The following is a 14,200-nucleotide window of genomic DNA, read 5'->3' on the forward strand; positions in this document are numbered from 1 at the left end:
CTCGATCTGTGGCTTCCTGAAACATAGCCATCTTTACCTTCCATATAGGATACTTAGATGCTCTCAGTATGGGAACCCTAATACTCTCATATCGACTGTGTGTTTGATTATTTTGAGTATCTTGAGTTTTGGTGGGCTTAGGTGGAGTTTGTGTTTCATCAGACATGATTGAATATAGTGTTTATACAATCAAATCGATTTAGAACACAAGTATATAACAGTAATCAAGTTTATTCAATATAATAAGTTCTGTTACAAAGTAGGTTAAACTACTCTCTCAGTGATGAAGAATATCACTAAGAGCTGCTAGGGTTACAATGAATAATGTTTTCGTGAATGATAACACATATAGTGTAAACCCTAAGTTGTGTTTATATAGTACATAGTTACAAGATATCTTCTAATTGATATGGAATATGATTCTGTCTCCTAAAATATATCAATCAGATATTATCTTTTTACAAGTCTTCTAGTCGTCCAACTCTCCATGCATATCTTTCTTTGTTTTAGTCATGATCCTCTCTTGTAAATCAACTACATTCCTTATTTGAAGTAACCGCACTTAAGTCCTGATATAAATCCTGACGGCCTTAAGTTCTGATATAAGTTCTGACTTCAGTAAGTTCTGATTTCCAGTAAGTCATGATAAGTCCTGATATTAAGTTCTGAAACTAAACAAATCAGATTAGACATGACATCACAAATATATCTAACATGTAATTCTGTCTACTTTTTCTGATTTTAAGAATGTTCTTACTTAATATATAACTGTGTTGGATTTTGCAAGAAGTGCGAAATGAGAATAAAATAGAAATCAAAACACAAAGCAATAAAACACAAAGCTTTAAAACTTTCTGGTGGATTTGAACTCATCCACCAGAGATATATATAAAGTTGAGAACTCTGTGATGCTTTAATAGCACACAGCTGCTTATAAGAGAACTTACAGAATTACAGAGAAATGCTTAACAGATACAGCTTTATCTATCTCTCTGAAAATTATGCTTACTCAGTTGGTTTTTTTACTTACTTCACTTGGTTTATATATTACCAAGTTACATGATAGTAAGACAAGACAATAAGACAAACTAAATCTAGTCTAACTTCATGCAGCTACATTACTCTATCCAGCATCTTTGAATATCTTCATAATTGCATGGAAATGGTAATGCTTCTTTGTTCTCTAAATCCTGCAATTAGGCTGCCACATTCCATTTGCAAACACCCGACGAATGTGACTGTGTTGTCACTGTCAACTGCTATTTGGAATATTATCATCCGTCGGGAATATGTTGATCATCCGTCGGGAGCCTTGTTGATTATCTGTCGGGAGCCTTTGTAGATTATCCGTTGGGAGTCTTTCTGTCACTTGATTCTATTTCACTTATGCAGAATTAAAAGACATCTTATATTTATAATTAGCCAACCTATTCTGCATATCAATCTAGTAGTCAACATGACTGAAAGAATCCTACAATATCTACTCAATTAAAACATTATTATTTGCAGAAATGTGCTACAATACTTATTGTTACATAAGCTACACTCTCGATGGATGTTCAGATGTCATTCGTCGGGACTATAAAGTTCATCCATCGGGACTATAGTAAAACATTCGTCGAGAGCTACAAAAACACTAAGTTAAATGTACTAAGGTACTTTGTTCAACTTATCATCAAGTTCACAACATATTCCTAACAATCTCCCCTGATTTATGTCTACTGGAATTGTAGCCATAAATTAAGAGAAACTTGATGATAACAAAACACCCTAAATGAACAGATTAATAATGGTAGATAAAACTTGTAAGTACTACAGTTTATTTGAAAATTGAACAAAGTAAAGTGTATAAAGAGTTTTCACAATCATTATCAAGGTGTTCCTTTAGTCTGAGCAGATGTTTTCTATTTCCTTGATTTTCTTGATTTCTTCCCAAGCTTCCAGTTTTTTTCTTCTATTTGATTTTAGTGTTGTCTGTGAAATTCAAATTCTTCAGCATTTGGTAGATCCAACTTTGCTTGTGTTTCCAATAGAGTCTCATTGCTTGAGATGCTCAATTGGTCATCCAATCTGAAGAATCTTCTAACACATTTGTCATCCATGAATTCCATCAGCCAGTAAGGCCTCAAGTGCACTGTATTTCCTGTGAAGGGAATGTATAGAGTTTTTGGAAGTGCATTTGAGGCTTTTCAGCTCCTGAGTTCTTCTATCTTCTTTAGAACCAATTTTTTGGCTGTCACATTAAATCCAAAATATTTCTTGAAGGATGCGAAGATCTTTATCAAAACAAAACAACTTTCTTGAATAATTCTATGAAGAGGCCATATGATCTCTTTCCCACCCTTGTATTTGAACACCAGTCTTTCAAGGAGATTTCTGTGAGCATCAATTCCCCTCACTTCTTCTAATTCATCCATGTACAGATTGATATCTGAAAATTCCTTGATATCACAGATGTATAGAAGATCTCCCTTGTTGACAGTTGGTTGAGCTTTGGTTAAGGTTTTGTTTCTGAGTTTCACAGGTTTGACCTTCTTGATTTCTCTTTTCTTTGTCTTCCTTATCTTGTTGAAGATTGGTAAGTTGAGGTCAGGAAGAGGCAAATTATCACAGTCTATAGGCTCATTCTTGGGAACTATTGGCTCACCATGAAAGTTCTTTGTATGATCTACCTTAAATTCATCCTACACTTCTGAGGGCTTGGATGTTTGAGTTGAAGTTGTAGACTATTTTGGAATGTAATCTTCCATATTGTCATCATCAAAATCCAACATTCTTTTGGGAAGAATCTTGTATCTGAACTTCCTTTTCTATTGAGGTTCCTTGTGCATTTTCTGATCTTGATCTTCAGCTACCACAGGTGGTTTCTCAGAAATCTCAGTTGCAGTTTTCACAGCTTGAAGTTTGGCTACTATAGCAACTTGCTTCTTCTTCTATTTGAGCTTTTTAGCATCTAAAGCAGCATGCTTCTTTTCTTGCTTGATTCTCTCTTTTTCTTCCTTCTTAGCTTCTACAAACTGAGGGTGTCCAGCCACCACACAGATTTCTTTCCCATTCCTATAGATCTTAGCAATTCTTCTTTTTAGCACTGAGTCAGTTGTATCTTTGAAGAATGCAATGGACCTTGCCAACAACTTCTTTTTATCTGGCCTTGGAGTCTCAAACATAAGATCCAAGGTATTTTTGTCAGATGACTTTGGATAATTCCTTTTGGGCTTCAAAACCAAGTTGGATTTTGGAGACTTTATGCATGAAGGTTGGCCCTTTTCCAGATTAGACTCATGTCATTCACAGAAATTTGCTTGACTTGAGAGAAGTGATGAAATGTCTTGTTTGGTTTCTCAATTGGACCAAATTTCTTTGTGATTTCTACATCAATCTTCCTCCATTTGTCATTGAAAGGAATATGTCCTAAGTCCAATCATGTATTAGGATTTAGGAATAACTCTTTATGTAATCTGTTTTGATTTCATTGATTTTATTAAAAGACTTGTTTTGTTTTTATTACGGGCTCTATCTATTTAAGTGTTTAAATAAGATATACCATAGTTTAGAGTAAAGCTTTTTATGGATTATGATGAGATCATAATAGTGAGACCTAAAAAGATGATAACTCTAAAATTAAATAGTTCCTGGTTATAGGATTACTAAATGGTAATTAATAATCCGCAAAGATCGGTACATACTATGCTTGCTTCATTATGAAGGATGTCTGTTCTCATAGACATTTGTGTGGTGACACTATAGCTAGTATGTAGGTGCTTATTATGGAATAAGTTCACTGAACATGACTCGAACAGCTGAACAACTGATGGAGTTCACTCACGTGTCAGCAGTTGTTCACATAGTGATAGTTGTACAAGTATCCTTAGACTTGAGGTCATCATAGTCATCTTGTGTACACTGAACTATGCTTTGGTTTAGTTCTTAGTCTCCAGGGACAATTATTAGGGCTCTACTGGGTATAGGAATTTGTACACGAAGATAGTGTATGATCAATAAAGGATCTACCCCTTCCAGTGAAGGAAGCGAATGTTCAAGGCTGATCCACTTATGTTAGTTCTGGAATCTCTGGCCAGAGTAAATGAAATTAGAAAGGAGTTTCTAATTTGCATAGAACTACGCATAGTAAATGGTAAGCAAGTGATTGAATTAGATAGACTTGACACGAGATCCGTGCCTTGTATTTAATCGGGACATTGTAGGGTAGAAGAAGTTTATTGTACGGTAACTATTCACTGAATAGGTTCTTGGTATTCTAAGCAGTGAATTCATATTATCCGGATAGTCGCGATATGCTGAGAAGTATCCCTCACGATGTAGAATAAATGTGATTAATTAATTAATCATATTTAATAAATTAGAGAATTTATATAAATAATGATAAAATAGTTTTATTATTATTTATTTCTACTACCTGCTTAATATTGAACCTACAGGGTCACACCATAAAAAGAGAATGATTTTATGGTGGAGGAATTAATTAATAATGGCTAATAATTATTTATTTGTGAAATAAATAATTAATTGGCAAATTTAATAATTGATTAAATGAGATTTAATTGATTATAAATTAATTAAGAAAAGTTCTTAATATTATTAATTAAGGATTTAATTTTTGGAAATTAAATCAAGAGAGAGAATTATTTCTAAAGTGTTTAGAAAAAGGATTAATAATTAAAAGGTATTTTAATTATTAATGAGAATAATAAATGGGATAATAATAATATTATTTATGGGAAAATTTCAGCTGAAAATTTTGCCTATAAATACACTATTATAGACCCTATTTTTATTCGAACCCCAAAAACCCAAAAAGTTTGGAAAACCCAATTCTCTCCACCTCCTTCCTCCTCCTTAACATCGTTTTCTTGGTGGATACCGGTGGAGTGCTTCACACTTGAGGAGCAACTGCTAAGGATCTCTGATCGTTGTGTCCGAATTATTTTAAAGGTTGATTCCGATCCCTCGAATTTTTATTCATGATCTGTATGCTTTTATTTGGATTTTATATGTGTAAAAGTGTTTTTCCATGCCCCCGCTGCGTTAAAAATCCAACAATGGTATTAGAGCTTAGGTTGTATGCATATAGATCTGTGGTAAAAATTTCAGAATTTTATGTGCTTGTATGAATTAATTATGATTTTTACAAGTTATATCATGGATTAATTTTGTCTGATGAGAAATCATTTCTCAGAATAATTTTGAATGTTGATCTGGGTTCTACAAGTGTTGTAGATCGTCTGGGTATTTTTTTCATAATTTTATGATGTATAGATTTTTTATTATGATTTTTTGAAGTTGTTTCAATTAAATTTCGTAATTAAATAAGTATATATATAAATTGTAAGTATGTATATATATATTTGTTTGATGTTGGAAATCATAAGTTCTGCTGCTGTACATCTGCTGTGCTGTGTTGAATGCTGTACTGATGTGATGGTGAGGCACGGCCTCCAAGAAAAGAGAAAGCAATGGCGGCTGCTGCAAGAAAAGAAAAAAATATAGGGGTGTCACGCATTCCGGGAATGCGTTACACACCTGTGGCACATTCACGGAATGCGTTACACCTTTTAATTGGTTAAAAGGGTTGTAACGCATCACCGGAATGCGTTATAGGGCTTGTAACGCGTTCCTGTAATGCGTTACAGCCCGACTGTCCATATTAAAATTGATTTTCTGGGAGTTTCGTAACTCTGTTTTAGGCGTGCAATATACCGTTGGATTCATTTTTCCGAGACGGATCTAATGGAGTGATCAATTTTAGTTTATATAAAAGTTTTGAACTGTTTATATTTCCATGAAGTGTTTTAAAGCTGTTTTTGACTGTTTTAATTGCTTTTAAATGCTTCATGTGATACATAGAGATGTATAATGCTTAGACCAATATGCTAGATGATGTAATATGCCTACCTTGATGTTTATTCATGTTGATATATGTGATATATGCTTAGTTTATCATGCGATGATAGATTTAGGTGAACTTGAATGAACATAAGGCATTTGTTAGACAACCTAGTATAGTAAAATTGTTTCATAACCTTAATAACAATATTATGAATACAATCATGAGATTCTTGTGTTTGTAAAACACGTAATTGAATATGAATTTCCGATATGAGAGAAAGGATGATTCTATCAACAAAAGATTTCTATCTGTAAGAAAGGGTTATTAAGTGACGCCTCTTGACAATGCTCCACCCGATCTGGGAATCATCTGATTTTTGATTATTGATTTGAAATATTTAATTTAAAAGGAAGAATCTCTTTATAATATGATTATGATTGTAACGTAATATAATCCCTCTAAAATTAAATAATATCAAGTAGTAATTGGCCAATGATACAACGGGCTTGTGTCGGTCATAGCCTTCCAACATGATAGAAAAGTAGTTCTTATTTTTGAATCATTGTCGGTTCGTGCTACAGCCGAGGGCTTTGATTTCGAAATAAGAAATACTTGTCTATTACATAGAGATGTGTACATTGAATAAGAATCTAAAGGTTGGTACGTGCTACAGCCGTGGGCCTTTGGGGACTGATTCAACTGTACGGAATGTTGGGTTAGACTTGACTTAGAATATTGAGTTTTTATCGTGCGACAGCCGTGACTCAATTATTCAAGAGGCCAAAGTTTGATTAGGGAATAACATTAGATGTAATTGACAAGAGTTGTCTGCCTATTGAACATTGCATGGCGGTTCGTGCTACAGCCGGGATTGTATAATGGAATGTAGGATCCCTATTCCCACTAGCATTATGAATGCTTAATTTTTCACGTAGGGGGTTGAATAAATTAGGTAAACTAGTGGGAGCCACTTATGAATAAAGACCCGATTCATATAGTGTTTTGAAATGAAATCGAATATTTTCTAAGTGTTGTTATGTGTTTATCATTTACAGATTTACTTTGTATGTTATGTCTTCTGCACTATCACTCAGGAGCATACTCGATGCTCACAAATTGACTGGTCCTAATTATGCTGACTGGCTTCGAAACTTGAGAATTGTTCTCAGGATTGAGAAGCTGGAATACGTGATTGACTCACCTAATCCTACTGAACCTGCTAGTGATGCACATAATGATGAACATGTTGTGTATCGTAAGTGGATAGATGATGCAAATGTTGCTCAATGCATCATGCTAGCTTCCATGAACATTGAGCTACAGAAGCAACATGAGCATATGAATGCTCACACTATCCTAATGCATCTACAAGAGTTGTATGATGTGGCAGGGAGGATAGCTCGATATGAGATATCGAAGGAGCTGTTCGGTTGTAGGATGTCTGAGGGATCATCTGTGAATGCCCATGTACTTAAGATGATCAATTTGATTGAACGTCTTGGACAACTTGGTTTTTCCATGGATGGGGAGCTGAGCCAAGACATGGTCTTGTAATCGCTTCCGATTTCATTCTCGCAGTTTGTTGTGAACTTTCACATGAATAAATTGGATGTCAGCCTGCCTGAACTCCACAACATGTTGAAGATTGCAGAATCGAATTTTCCCCCTAAGAAGAGTTCTGTTCTTCTAATTGGTGAAGGTTCCAATCCTAAGAAAAGGAAGAGGAACTCTTCCAAGAAGAAGAAAGTAGGTGAGAAAATGCCGGTTCCACCAAAAGTTGAAGACCCCAAGAGCAAAGTTGTTTGCTTTCACTGTAACAAGGTGGGGCACTGGAAGAGGAACTGTAAGGTTTACCTTGCAGAATTGAAGAAGAAGAAGGGTAGTGAGACTACCGCTTCTGATTCAGGTATGTTCATGATAGAAGTGAATATGTCATAAAATCAAATTTCTACTTGGGTATTAGATACCGCCTGTGGTTCTCAAATCTGTAATTTGTTGCAGGGACCAAGGAGAAGTAGGACTCTTGAGGAAGAGGAGGTGATTCTACTGATGGGAAATGGAGCAAGAGTTGCTGCTGAAGATGTAGAATCATTTCATTTACATATGCCTACGGGCAAGACTATTGTTTTAAATAATTGTTATTTTGTTCCCTCGATTGTGAGGAATATTATTCCCATGTTAGACTTGGCTGGATTTTCATTTATTATTGAGAATAATGAATGTTCTATTCTCAGAGATAATATTCTTTATGGACGTGGTACTTTAAATAATGGTCTGTATAAATGTGACATAATTTACTTCAGATTGAACAAACTAATAAAAGAAAGGGATGATGAAAATCTCACTTCATAGTGGCACTGTAGTATCCATTTAGTAGACATGGAGAGAGGACTGCAAATTTGCTAGGAATGGTACACACAGATGTATGTGGACCAATGTCTAAGCAAGCCATGGGTGGATTTTCATACTTCATTACTTTCATAGATGATAGATCTAGATTCGGATATGTGTTTGATGAAACACAAGTCTGAAGCCCTTTGAAAAGTTCAAAGAGTATAAGTATGAAGTGGAGAAACAAACCAAACATAGTATTATAATTCTTCGATTAGATCGAGGTGGTGAATACTTGAATGAAGAGTTTCTAGATTATCTCAAAGTAAATGGTATAGTCTCCCAGTGGACGCCTCCAGATTGGTATCTGAAAGGAGAAATCAAACTTTGTTAGACATAGTTCGGTCCATGATGAGCTATGCAAATCTTCCAGTATTCCTATGGGGTTATGCATTGGAAACCTCAGCATATTTACTGAATAAGGTTCCTTCCAAATCTGTTCCTCAAACTCCATATGAGATATGGAAAGAAAGGAAACCGAGTCTTAAACATGTTAAGATTTGGGGATGTCCAGCTTATGTCAAGAAAGTTGACCCAGATAAGCTGGAATATCGATCCGTAAAATGTAGTTTTGTGGGATATCCTAAAGAGACTTTAGAGTATTACTTTTACACCGATCATCGGGTGTTTATCTCCAGACATGCTACCTTCTTGGAAAAGGAGTTTATCCTTGAAGGAAACAGTGGGAGCAAAATTGAACTTGATGAAGTTCAAGAAGCACAAACTACTACGGATCAAGTGGAAATACCTGTTCTGACTGAACAACCTTTTGTGGAACAGCCCATTCATAGATCAGGGAGAGTGTCTCGCCAAACTGAGAGGTAATATGGCCTTGTCATTGAGAATGACAATGAGTTGTCTATCATTGATGATGACGAACCTGTGACCTATAATGAGGCTATGAGTAGTGTTGACTCAGAGAAATGGCATAGTGCCATGAAATCCAGAATGGAATCTATGTATACGGTATACAAAAGATAGATTATAGCAGATGGCCAGGTGGAGACCTTTAAGGCCAGGCTTGTGGCAAAAGGATTCAAACAAAGGCAATGGATTGACTTTGATGAACCCTTTTACCTGTAGCCCTGTTATATTCAGTTCGGATTTTGCTTGCGATTATTGCTTACTACGACTATGAGATCTGGCAAATAGCCAGATGGTTTTCTTTCCAAGAGAAATGAAAACCTAGTGTGTAAGCTGCTACGAACCATATGTGGTTTAAAGCAAGCTTCTCATAGATGGAATATCCGTTTTGATGAGACAATCAAAGAGTTTGATTTTATCAAAAACGCAGATGAACCATGCGTCTACAAAAGGGTTAGTGGGAGCGCGGTAACATTTCTTGTATTGTATTGAATTAGAGTTGACACACATAAAAACATAGCAGACCCACTCACAAAGCTACTTTATGAAAGTCACTTTGATCGTCATAAAGACAAGATGGGTATTAGATACCAGAGTGATTGGCTTTAGTACAAGTGGGAGATTGAAAGGAATATGTCCCAAGTCCAATCATGTATTAGGATTTAGGAATAACTCTTTATGTAATCTGTTTTGATTTCATTGATTTTAATAAAAGACTTGTTTTGTTTTTATTACGGGCTCTATCTATTTAAGTGTTTAAATAAGATATACCATAGTTTGGAGTAAAGTTTTTTATGGATTATGATGAGATCATAATAGTGAGACCTAAAAAGATGATAACTTTAAACTTAAATAGTTCCTGGTCATAGGATTACTAACTGGTAATTAATAATCCGCAAAGATCGGTACATACTATGCTTGCTTCATTATGAAGGATGTCTGTTCTCATAGACATTTGTGTGGTGACACTATAGCTAGTATGTAGGTGCTTATTATGGAATAAGTTCACTGAACATGACTCGAACAGCTGAACAACTGATGGAGTTCACTCACGTGTCAGCAGTTGTTCACATAGTGATAGTTGTACAAGTATCCTTAGACTTGAGGTCATCATAGTCATCTTGTGTACACTGAACTATGCTTTGGTTTAGTTCTTAGTCTCCAGGGACAATTATTAGGGCTCTACTGGGTATAGGAATTTGTACACGAAGATAGTGTATGATCAATAAAGGATCTACCCCTTCCAGTGAAGGAAGCGAATGTTCAAGGCTGATCCACTTATGCTAGTTCTGGAATCTCTGGCCAGAGTAAATGAAATTAGAAAGGAGTTTCTAATTTGCATAGAACTACGCATAGTAAATGGTAAGCAAGTGATTGAATTAGATAGGCTTGACACGAGATCCATGCCTTGTATTTAATCGGGACATTGTAGGGTAGAAGGAGTTTATTGTACGGTAATTATTCACTGAATAGGTTCTTGGTATTCTAAGCAGTGAATTCATATTATCCGGATAGTCGCGATATGCTGAGAGTATCCCTCACGATGTAGAATAAATGTGATTAATTAATTAATCATATTTAATAAATTAGAGAATTTATATAAATAATGATAAAATAGTTTTATTATTATTTATTTCTAATACCGGCTTAATATTGAACCTACAGGGTCACACCATAAAAAGAGAATGATTTTATGGTGGAGAAATTAATTAATAATGGCTAATAATTATTTATTTGTGAAATAAATAATTAATTGGAAAATTTAATAATTGATTAAATGAGATTTAATTGATTATAAATTAATTAAGAAAAATTTTTAATATTATTAATTAAGGATTTAATTTTTGGAAATTAAATCAAGAGAGAGAATTATTTCTAAAGTATTTAGAAAAAGGATTAATAATTAAAAGGTGTTTTAATTATTAATGAGAATAATAAATGGGATAATAATAATATTATTAATGGGAAAATTTCAGCTGAAAATTTTGCCTATAAATACACTATTATAGACCCTATTTTTATTCGAACCCCAAAAACCCAAAAAGTTTGGAAAACCCAATTCTCTCCACCTCCTTCCTCCTCCTTAACATCGTTTTCTTGGTGGATACCGGTTGAGTGCTTCACACTTGAGGAGCAACTGCTAAGGATCTCTGATCGTTATCTCCGAATTATTTTAAAGGTTAGATCCGATCCCTCAAATTTTTATTCATGATCTGTATGCTTTTATTTGGATTTTATATGTGTAAAAGTGTTTTGCCATGCCCCCGCTGCGTTAAAAATCCAACAGTCATCCAATTCCTTCTCAACTGCTGCAATATCAAGCTTCTTGAAATTTGTCTTTGAATCCAACTTAGTAGCTGCTATTTGGATCAGATCAACGTTTTCCAAGACTGGTGGCTTAGGATAAGTAATTTCTAGAACAATTACATGACTGACTTGTATGTTTAGCACATTCTCCCCTTCACTGATCGGCTCTTTTTGACTAATTGGGACAAGTGAATCTTTCTCCCCCTTTTGTTAGTATCAAGTTGAGTGGAGGTAGAAGTTTGTGCAGCCACTAACTTTTGAAGCAACTAGGTTTGTTGGGCTTGATGTAAATGAATGGCAGTGATAGAAGCTTCCAATGTTTTAAGTCTTGTATCCAAAGAGTCCACCTTGCTGGCAAGATTAGAGTTTTTCCTTAGTTGTCTGTTGATGTCAAGCAGGGTTGTATTAGGAAATTTATCATCCAATCTCTCAGAGACATCCTTTTTGACTTGATCAATCTCTGTTTTAATTACAGTGACATTCAGATTGTGTTGAAGAGATTGAATTTGGTTTAGTTGAAGAGAATTGAGATGTGATTGAAGTAGCTTTTTGGTGTTGGTATTGGTTGTAGCTTGAAGAGCTGTCTGAGTTTGTTGGATAATATGAAAGTGAGTAGACTTGAATTGTTGCCCATCACATTATTGGGAAAATGCCCAAAATAGCATGCTGGATCTTGAGCTAGGGCTGACATCTCCCCCTATGTCTACTGAATCTCCTTTATCATCACCTTCATCACCAAATAAACCCTCAGAACCACCAGTTCCATAATCAATATCATCACCAGCTATGGGTGGCATGGCTGAGATGGCATCCTTGGCCCTTTGCATAGAAGCAGTAATGTGCACCAAGTTAAGCATCCTTTCAGCATCCTCATTGCCCTGTCCAGCTAGAGTTTGAAAGCTGAATCTGGATGAGTAAATGTCTCAGCATCCAAGGAGATAGAATCTATGACAGCTTGATATTCTTGCTGTAATAGTCTCTCCTTTTCTGCATCACTGGCATTCATTGACTCACTAGCAATGGCTTCCATCCTTATATCTCTTATACCTGCATTTCTCTCATTTTCTCTATTTTCTTGCATCAAGGGCTCCCCTTGGCTCACCACCCTCACACCCTCACCTTCACCTACTAAGGTGGAACTCCCCTCACTTACTTTTTCCAGGCTGGAAGAAATAGCCTGCATAATTTCTCTCTTTTCCTCTCATATTGCCTGAGAGCAACTTAGCCTCTCACTCTGTTCACTCCCCTCAAACCTAGAAGTGATTGTAAAACTACTAACTCATCTAAACTTGTAACAATTGTTGAAAGATCAACTTGTGTAGTGAGTACCCATAAATAAGGAACATCCATATGGGTAGTAGTTGGGGTAGCTGACGGATGACTGCTGTTAAGCACATCCGTCGAGATACAATCACTGGCCGACGGATGAACAATATCCACCGTAATAGAGGAAATGATAGAGTTTGGAGTTGAAACTATTGTGGACTCTGTGCAGATTGATGATAATTTAGGCACAGAAGTCTCAACAGTTCCTGAAAGAATTGGCAAGTGAGCCAACAAATCATCTAAAAGATGATGCTCACTTGCATTGAATTTTGGCTTCTCCAACAGAGTTAGAGAAGGAGAATCAGGGATTGATGTGTGAATCATATCCACATCCAGAGAATTGGTGGGAGAGTTTTGTGTGTTTGGTGCTTCTATTATTAAAGATTTTGTCTGTGACTCCACATTTATTGGAGCCACATCAAGCTGAATTTGAGATGGTGCAGTGACTGAGTCTTTAGCTGCAGTTTGCAATGTGTGTGATCCATGTGCATCCCCAAGTTTTCTAGCTTTCTTCTTTCTTGTATAAGTTTGGGGTGAATCTGTGTCCCTAACCCTCTTGGCATGTGCTCCTGATTGGGAGCTTGTTTCAATAGTAGCATCCTTTTGGGAGGATGAAACTAGAGTTGTGCTAATTTCCTTATTAAGCACCACAGTTTGTTGGGAAACTATGGTGTGGCTAGGTTTGGGTACACTCACCTCACCATCCTTATTCTTAGGGTTTCTTTTATGTTCACCTTGTCCCTCACCAACCTTACCCACCTTCACACTCTGCTCTTTGGTTATGGTGGCTTTTGAAACTGGCATCTTTTGGGAGACACCAGAGTGTGGTTTCTTTGATTTGGATTTTGAAGATTTGGATTTTGTGGCTTGGGTAGGCATCTGTTGGGTCATTGACACAGATGTCATAGCCACAGTCAATGGAAAAGAAATTTGAGAGGTAGAAGGAGTAGAGATAGAAGCATTTACCTCACTTACCTGAGGGCCCTCCATTAAAAGGCAAATAAATAAGGGGCACTTCCTTTTTATGATCAGCCCTGTTTAAATCTGCAATTACTCTTCTTTCTTGAACCCAACAATTCAGTTTGTTGGTTGGGTTCTCAATCACAAGATCCTCACAAATATGGTTAGAAATAAGCATAAGGAATTTAGCATAATAAACATTCCTAGATCTCTTTTTAATCTCCCCTAACTTGTAGCCTAACTCAAACATGATAACATCACTAAAATTATAGTAAGTATCATTAACCAGCATGTAGAGCATGTTAAGCATAGTAGTATTGACAGAATCAAAGTTGCTTATTTTACCAGAAAACACTTTGGTAACTATATCACACAGAAAACTCCACACTTTCATAAGACCTAGCCTTCTAATCTCACTTAACTTAGTGGTGGGAAGTGCATATCCAATAGTATTGAGCAAGTTTACTAAATCAGCATTTGTGTGTGGTTTAGTAGTTGTGTTAT

Source organism: Apium graveolens, chromosome 6 (genome assembly GCF_009905375.1).
Source record: "Apium graveolens cultivar Ventura chromosome 6, ASM990537v1, whole genome shotgun sequence".
NCBI classification, from domain to species: Eukaryota; Viridiplantae; Streptophyta; class Magnoliopsida; order Apiales; family Apiaceae; genus Apium; species Apium graveolens.